We start from the raw sequence: 8,876 nt of genomic DNA, 5'->3' as shown, positions 1-8,876 counted from the left end.
AAGGGCACAAAATGACAAAGGCCACATCAGAATTTTGCTTGCATTAAATTTGGTTTTCCTGGCTTAATTAAAACCATGCTATCAAATGCCGTAGAGCCGCGCTAAACACTAGCTTCTGTGTTAGGAGGGGGTCTTAAAATCCCTCCGAACGAACACCATCTGCCATCCGTCTAGGATTCTTCTCAGACAAAGCAAACAAACAGTGCACACACAAAAACTAACAGAACAAAACGTCAAGAAAAAAAGAATGACAGGCGCCTCAACACACAGAAACACACATTATAGGTTACACACATTGATAGATGCTCATGGGTAATCCTCAAAGTTTCAAGGTCTTTGAAAGTCGGCTTTCTCCAGTCAATAATTCAACACCCAGTTCTCAAACTTATGAACGTATAGCTCGTCAGGCTTCTCTGTCAATCAGGCCTGGACAGTGACTGACCGCACAGATAGAGAAATAAGGGAGAAGTGAAGTGGAGCCCGAGGGCCATAAACATCTTACAGAGAACATTTATTTTTTAAACCAGCAAACGCATCAATTAACTGGATAAAAGACCACATCACGTATCTTCTAATGTTACAAAAATACTAGGGGTGGCACAATACCACTGTTCATGTCAGATACTGATACCGATTCTTTTACCTTGAGTATCTGCTAATGCCGATAGCGGTCTGATACTATCTTTTCCCCCTCTCTTAACCCTTAGACCCTTTTTGTGTGATGTTTTTGAAAGTTTTACATAACTTTATTGATCTAAGAATGACAAAGAATTTAGAAGAGACAGCCATAATTCTGAATTTTACCCCATTGCTGTCTCAATTTGGACGGCCAATTACTTAACCCCCATTCTTGTGATCTCCCCCTATCTCTGGCAATGCCCCCACCATTAGGAGAGTAAAGACGAGCACATGTGGCAGCCAGCGCGCTTGGCTCCCCACCTCAGACACAATATCACATTAGGAGCAATGTGGGGAGGAAGTGCCATGAGAGAGCAAGGCCAATTGTGCTCTCTCTGATTTCAGCTACTGATGGCAAGTAGCATGATCTGTGATTTGCACCAAACATTCCTTGGACCAATGATCATATCACCTTAGTCAGCTGGACCACTGGGATCCCCATAAAATTAGAATACGAATCTGACCATGTTATGATCATAAATTTGCTTAATGTCTACAATTGGAGTTGTTGCTTGTCAAGACTATAAAAACATGGTTAGGAGCATGGCTTTGTTGGAGCAGTGGGAAAGACAGAGCAGATGATCTGCTTTCTTAAGGAAGAGGGGAAGGTCAAAAGAAAAAGATGAACAAAATAATGAAAGCTGCAGAGAAATCAGGACCTCTAAAGACCTAGTAGACCACCAGAATGTCCCCCATTAGATATACAGCACCTAAAGCTTCCAGCTTACAGAGAGAGGTGAAAAATCCAATATCCGATCAAATAAGTCGTATAGTATCAGACCAATACAGAGTATCGCATGGGCGCACGTGTGGAATTTTTAGGTCTACGTGTAATTTTATCCTATTCACTTAACCTTAATTTGAGCAGCCGTTTCCTAGGAGATTGCCGTTCTTAAAGGAGCTGTATTAGCGGCTCAACATCTAAGGGTTTTTATATTTATGCAACTGTATGAAGTCTGAACATTGGGAATTAATATAATGTAGGACACCGGCTAATGGGAAATGAGAAAGTAGATCAACATTGTTGCTTAATCATGGCTTATGAGAGATTTAGTTTAAAGTCAATTCAGGCCAGCACAGTGTGTTCGTCATCGAGAAAAAGTTTCTCATCTTGCTGCCTTTAGGGTGTTTTCACATTCGGCCCGAAAACTTGATTCCGCACAGAGGATCGATTTTGGGCTCGCCTGGGGGAGGGAGTTATCATCTTGAGTTTATTTTCACGCAAGACGATTCCTTCAGAAGTATGGATGATGGATTGATTGCGCCATTTTCTAAATCACTTTTACTGGTACTCGAAATCTGATGAATAGTGGTTATTGCAGGGTGCTTGGCATGTCTCTTTCAAGAACATCTGCCAACACTGGAGACGATTCTTAGACAAGCAGGCTGTTATTACCATCATCAGATGTGCTTTGTGTGACACTCAGAACTTGTTGTTTGGAGCATCTACAAAAAAAAGATTTTTCATTTGGACCACCCTACATAAACGAAGAAGAAGTAAAAAACTTGACATGTGAAATGTGAGAAGTTAAACTAATCTGGAGGCAGTGCATAACTTTCAGACACAACATGCCCTGCATCGGAGCCTAGCTTTTACTATTGCGCAGATGTTTCAAACTCTTGGTCCAAGTGGTCTTGAGTCTCAAGTGTTTTGAGACCACTAGAGGCGAGAGCAGGGGCTGGTTCTGTAGCGGAGTGGAAGTGGAAAAGACTGAGCAGATGATCTACTTTCCTAAGGAAGGGGAAAGCCAAAAGAAAGTGAGTGAGAAAAAAAAACCCAGCAGTGCACAGAGAAAAAAAGCAGTAGAGAAATCAGAGAAGCCTCTAATGACTGTTCCAGACCTCATACACCACCACAACTGCCCCTGTCAGCACTTAGAGCTTTCATGTTTGAGAGAGAGGGGAGGAAAATCAATCTCCATTTTCACTTCAGATCTGAAAAAGTCACAAAAGAATCAGAAACCACAGGTGTTTGTGTCCACCGTGAGAAAAGCCTTTCAACACTGCGGGTCTGAAAGGATGTGGAGCTGATCAAAAAGCTCTTACTGTAAAGAGAAAAAAGAACATTTGACCAAATCAGACAGACAAGGCTGCTGGTGTTCTCAGAACCATGGGCTGTTCACTCCCAGAAGCCAGACCTTAACATCATTGAATGTGTTTGGGATGACTGAGATGGTGAGAAGCAGAAAATGAAAAGCTTAGACTCTGACAGGTTTATTTGTACATGTGGAGGTAGGGTGATGTAGGTATTATCACTGAGTTTCTCAGTGATTTTAGTCCTGTCCGAATGCGCCATGTTAGTCATTTTATGGACTCCGCTCTCCTGCGTCAGTTAAGATTCCTGCAAGAGCCCTTAAAATAACCCTAGGTTATATTTTTTTGGGCTTTTCTTAAGTATGGAGACGCTTAAGGAGCTATTTAGTTTTGTCATGCAGGGCACAGATACCTCGGGTTGTTCAGATTGTACAGATGTCCAGTAATACATTTACATTACTCCACACCTTCCCATGTAAAACTGATCCCATCTGAATAGAGCTTAAGACTGGACCTTGGTGGTGTGGAAAAACCTGGGTGGTCTCTGACTATCTCTGCCAGTATAACTATGTAGTTCAATGAAAGGCAGACTGAGACCCACAGCACATGCAATAAAAAAACATCCATGTAAAACTAATTCTAACTGATAGAGCCCTTTATCAAGGCACGGTGTAATAACTGTATGGATTTTCTGTAGTCACATTTGTTTCTCCTCTTTGCAAACCAATCTATTTGCTCGCTCATACAGCCCTCAGGACAGGAGTGGAGGAAGGCTTTATGAATGAACACTTTGATTTTTTTTAGCAGCTAATGTGACTCCTAGCCATCAGAATGCAGGTCACGCCATTAAAGTGTACTACACAGGGCTCAGCACATGATGACGGATGCCCCTCAGAGAACTAATGGAGCAGGTAAGGCACTGCGCTCATTCATAAAGTGCCATGACCAAAACAAACCTGTCTGCATCTTAAAAAGAATCTTTTGCCTTTCGTTTGTCCTTTTGTTTCATATAGCCAATGTCTCTGATGCATGAAATGACAAGTGTGAGACTAATTCACCTTTTACATTAGTTTAAAGAGCAGGCGCTTTTCAAGAGTGAACCATCTACGAAACAGGGTTGCAGGGGATTAAAGTGATCATTTGTCAATAAATGGGTGGAAAAAGTAGTGAGTCTGTCAGCTAAGACATGTCCAATGTCAAGACAGTTTGCCTCTTTAGATTGGCCTTGGAGCGATGGAGGCTAATGTAGCTGTAGGGATTAAACTGTACCGATTAGCATCGTGCTAACTGCATTGGAGGTCTCAGACTGTACACAAACTTCTATTGTTTGTGAGCTACATTAGCTTCGTAGCTTACGTGCAAAATAAAGACGCCAAACATATCTTAAGATGCTATGTTAAATATGGTGATCATATGTCCCTTTATTACCTGGACATGTCTGGTGATCTTGGGATGTGAAAAATGCGTCAGGCCGGAATTTCTAAATTAGTTAACATGTCTGGGACTTCACATTGATTTCACATCAACGCTTGACTCTCAGTTGCCACATATTTAATGTGTCCCAATTCAGGGGCTGCATCCTTCAGAGGCTGCATTTAAAGGCCGACTGCATCACAGTAGTGAGACTAGGCTGTCCCATTTTGAAGGCAACTCCGTATGCGGCAGAGAAATTCACCCTCATTTCTTTAATGGTATCTTATCTGGTATTCTTATCTGCCATAAATTGTACAGATGTCCAGTAATACATTTACATTACTCCACACCTTCCCATGTAAAACTGATCCCGTCTGAATAGAGCTTAAGACTGGACCTTGGTGGTGTGGAAAAACCTGGGTGGTCTCTGACTATCTCTGCCAGTATAACTATGTAGTTCAATGAAAGGCAGACTGAGACCCACAGCACATGCAATAAAAAAAACATCCATGTAAAACTAATTCTAACTGATAGAACCCTTTATCAAGGCACGGTGTAATAACTGTATGGATTTTCTGTAGTCACATTTGTTTCTCCTCTTTGCAAACCAATCTATTTGCTCGCTCATACAGCCCTCAGGACAGGAGTGGAGGAAGGCTTTATGAATGAACACTTTGATTTTTTTTAGCAGCTATTGTGAAGGCTACGCCTTCGTCTGCCCACATCTATTCTGTGGGCAGATTTTACTGCTTTAAACACATCTGTTTAAGCCCCGCCTTCTCACCGTCGCAATTGGTGTGTATCTATATCTACATCAGCCATTGGTCACTGTTTTCCACCATAGCTGATTGGCCGCAGCCTAAAACTGTAAATAAATACAAATCGGGTTTGATTTTATCTGACTTGTTTTTTTATTCACATATTCATTCATATATTTTTTAATTAGCACAAAGATATAAAAAAATAAGAAATCTAATGTAAAAGGTAGTAACTTTTTTTTTAACCTGTTACTTAATCACTCAGCCACAACATCCAAAGCACAGCGGATGGCTGTCGGATGGCTTATCATTAATGTTTAAAACAGTCTGGCCAGAGGAGGATGGGTCCCCCTTGTGAGTCTTGGTTCCTCCCAAGGTTTCTTCCTCCAGCTCTGAGGGAGTTTTTCCTTGCCACTGTCGCCGTTGGCTTGCTCACGGGGGTCTTTGACGCTTCATGTTATTTCTTCTTTCTTCTCTGTCTCTGTTCTTTATTAAGTAATAATTATGTAAAGCTGCTTTGTGACGACAACAGTTGTAAAAAGCGCTATACAAATAAATTTGACTTGACTTGACTTGACTTGTCTGCCCACAGTGTCCTCATTTTTGAAAACCAAAATATATCTGGTATGAAGGAAAAATGATCTCCTAAAAATTGTGTTTCTTTTTTCCTTTTTTTCTCAGTTTGTACTTCCTTTTTTCCTCCAGTCTCCACAATTACCCTACGCTGCGACACATACAGAAATAAAAGCTGGCATATTAGTTCTAAAAGTTGCTGAAAAAATCTGCTGCTGAAAAATTCATCCATCTAGCCTAAAGAATAGCTCGAAGGCTGGGGCTTCAGTCAGCTCAGAAGCATGGTTCAACATCTGATTGAATGGCAATGAATGCTCTGCAGTAAAGTGTTACATGGCCATGACCCATTTCACCAGTTTTCTGTTAAAGCTGTTACTCAGTATCTCAGCAGAGCTGTTTCTCTTACTCTAGTGTCTTCAAAACAGTGGATAACTGGGGGCAGCTGCTCCAACACACACAGGTAAAAAGGACAGGACAGGTTTCTGATGTCAGGTGGGTAGCAGCACTGTTTGGGACCCTTGTTTTGCTATTTTAAAGCAGGAGTTCATCCAACATTATACTGGGTCTCTGTTAGATGTTTCGGATGTTTTGTAGGTGAACTAAACCGTTGATGTTTTTTCACCAGTTGACTATTTTGCAGATGGAGTCATCATTAGCATATCATCAGAATAACACACATATGGATTTATCTTTTCAGGTATGATCATTGATTTATACCATGATAAAATATAAGCAGGCATTGGGGTTCTGCAGAAATGACTTTTTGGCAGCATATTACCATGAGGTGCGAAACTGGGAATTGTACCTTGTGTTTCTCCCTATGGCAGGGAACGGATTTACACTCGCATTTGTTCAGCCATACTGTATTGTCCTGTGGATCTATCTTCTTGAATTAGCATAACACAGCTCAGATGAATTGATTACAAATGCCAATCTCATTATAAAACTGCACAGCGTGCAAGTTCACCTTCATATTAACCAGTGAAGTTGCCAGATTAAGAATGGCAGCGTATTTTTCGAGGATATTATCTTCTCCAAATGCGCACATAATACTTGATAGAAGCGAGATACTACTCCTGATATTTGAACCTTTCTAGTTATTCCAGTGGATGAATACATTTGCGTGATTTTAGCATGCAAAGGCAGTTGTTCCACATTCCCGCTGGAACACGCCCCTTTCAGTCGGACTGAGTGGCGAAACATTCTTCAGCATGGCAGCAGTATTTATTAGGGGATACGGCCAAACCGGGAATGGAACAAGCGATTACCTGCAGTAAAAAGTTAAAGGCAGTTGGACTCGACAGCAATCCATCCAAATTACCAAAGAACCAATGATCCATGGACAGTGATGTGTAGCCAGGAACGTCCAGCTTACAGAAGCTCAAGTCACACTCGTTTAGAGGATAAAGCCTCATATCTGAGAGCACAAAGTTGTGTGAATGGTCTTAGGAGTGTTTTCTATTGTTTTCAGGCACATATAGTAGACTCTGGTTCATCCAGGTTTGCTAGCGTCCTCTTTTACTTGAACTTAGCATGTCGCTAAATACGCAGCTGCAGTGGCCTTGGTTTTTACCACCTGTTTTTTTTAGAGTATGATTTCACCACTCAGTGAGCTCCCACATGTTTTGGTGACTGTCATAGTTTTTCCACTCAGTGGGTGTGGCGCAGTGACTTCTTCCACCTGTGACATCAGATGCATACTCTCTATTGGCATTTCTTGCTCCTGGGCTCCCCCTACCTTATAGAGTAATTTGAGCACTGAGCCACCACTAAAGGACAGCTGTACACATGGATTTCTGGACAAGCTGAGAGGTATAGAAGCAAGTGAACCAGGCAGTAGAGCAAGCAGAGTAATAATACAGGATTTTACACAGATATGACTTGGGTTATGCCTGGAGTGGCAAATGTAGAGACCATTCTCCTTTATACGAGTCACTGGAGCTGAACAATTAGGCAAAAATACAAATATCGGATTCAGTATCAAGCAATTCTCAAAAGTAGCCTCTTGGGTCCAACGCAAAAATGTTTCTTTTTCTGACAATACACCTACTCATTTTTATATTATTTGTCCCCCAAAATGCTTCCTTGTCAAATAAAACTAAATAAAACATAGTATGCAAATGTTAATCAGGCAATATCATTGCTGAAAGAACAATAAGCATTGACTAATGCAAACATTGCGCAAGGTGTGTGGCAATGCTCATTGCTATCTTACATCGCACCGGCAGTCTATTTTCACACCTTCCATCTGCAACATTTAAATAGCAAAAGTGCTTGCGAATATATCTATGCCGATGGGTGTGGTCGACTTGAAATTAGGTGTGTTCAGGTAAATTTCTAAAGTATTGCTATCTTGGCAACGAGAAAACACAAGTGCACCATTGACTGAAAACAACCTAGGTAGACGTCAACAGTCAGACGTTCATTGCTATCTTGGCAGTGAATTGTCAACAAAGGAAATGGCAAGTGACATGCTGATTGGTTTATTGCATGTTATGCCCAAAACACACCTATGATTAACGCAAGGCGTACTTTTTTCTCCGTTGTTTCGATAGCAAATACACACTGACACGCCCTAAATCAAGCTGCGTGGTTGATGGCTCGCCAAAAGATAGCTAAAATAGGGCCCTGAAAGTAGTCTGCAAGTAGTCAACATATCAATCACCTGCTGTGTTTCTTCTTTGTCATTGAAAACACAGCATTGCTTAGAATCCACGAATTTGTTATGTTGCTTCATCCAACAGCTGACCATGCAGCTCCCAGTTCCATCTTTCACTGCTTCACAGCTACCTATTTTCCAATGCATATTCAGGGTGAGTAAAAGAGTGAAGTGCATGCTTGAGTGCTGTAGATGGAGAGTTTGGGCTGATTACAGATTAAGTCAGTTTAGGACTAAAGCTGTTAGGATTCCTACCTCTACCTCTCGATGTTCGGGATGGAAATGTATTCTATAACCCGCAGGGTTTGGTCTCACATCAAACTTAAAAAAAATAAAAAATACACACTGGAGGAACGAGCGCATGTTGGACACACACACCACCTTGCAGTAAGAATTAATAAGAAGGAATGCCGTGTTGTGCAGCCGATACTTGCTGATGAATTACAGACTGCACCCATGCTTCTTTAATGCAAAGTATGATTGCAATAGACAGCTTCAGGTGCACAAACTGCACATGGGATTGTGTAATTACGGGCGAGTACGGAGGAGATGAGCAAAACAGGAACCCTTGGAGGCCTCGCCTGACAACTCATCTGCAATTCAAGGTCACAGGGCATTGATGGGCGGCAATACATATGAAATATTAATCTGAACCGGTTGTGAATGGCCAGGACAACAGCTTGACTCGCTCTCAGTGCAAGGTTCTCCATCGTGCTTCACCTCTCGAATGAATTCCACTGCCACCTGTTATCTCCTGCTCG

Source organism: Salminus brasiliensis, chromosome 17, assembly GCF_030463535.1.
Source record: "Salminus brasiliensis chromosome 17, fSalBra1.hap2, whole genome shotgun sequence".
In the NCBI taxonomy this organism is placed as follows: Eukaryota; Metazoa; Chordata; class Actinopteri; order Characiformes; family Bryconidae; genus Salminus; species Salminus brasiliensis.
Note: the sequence above shows the minus strand (reverse complement) of the source record.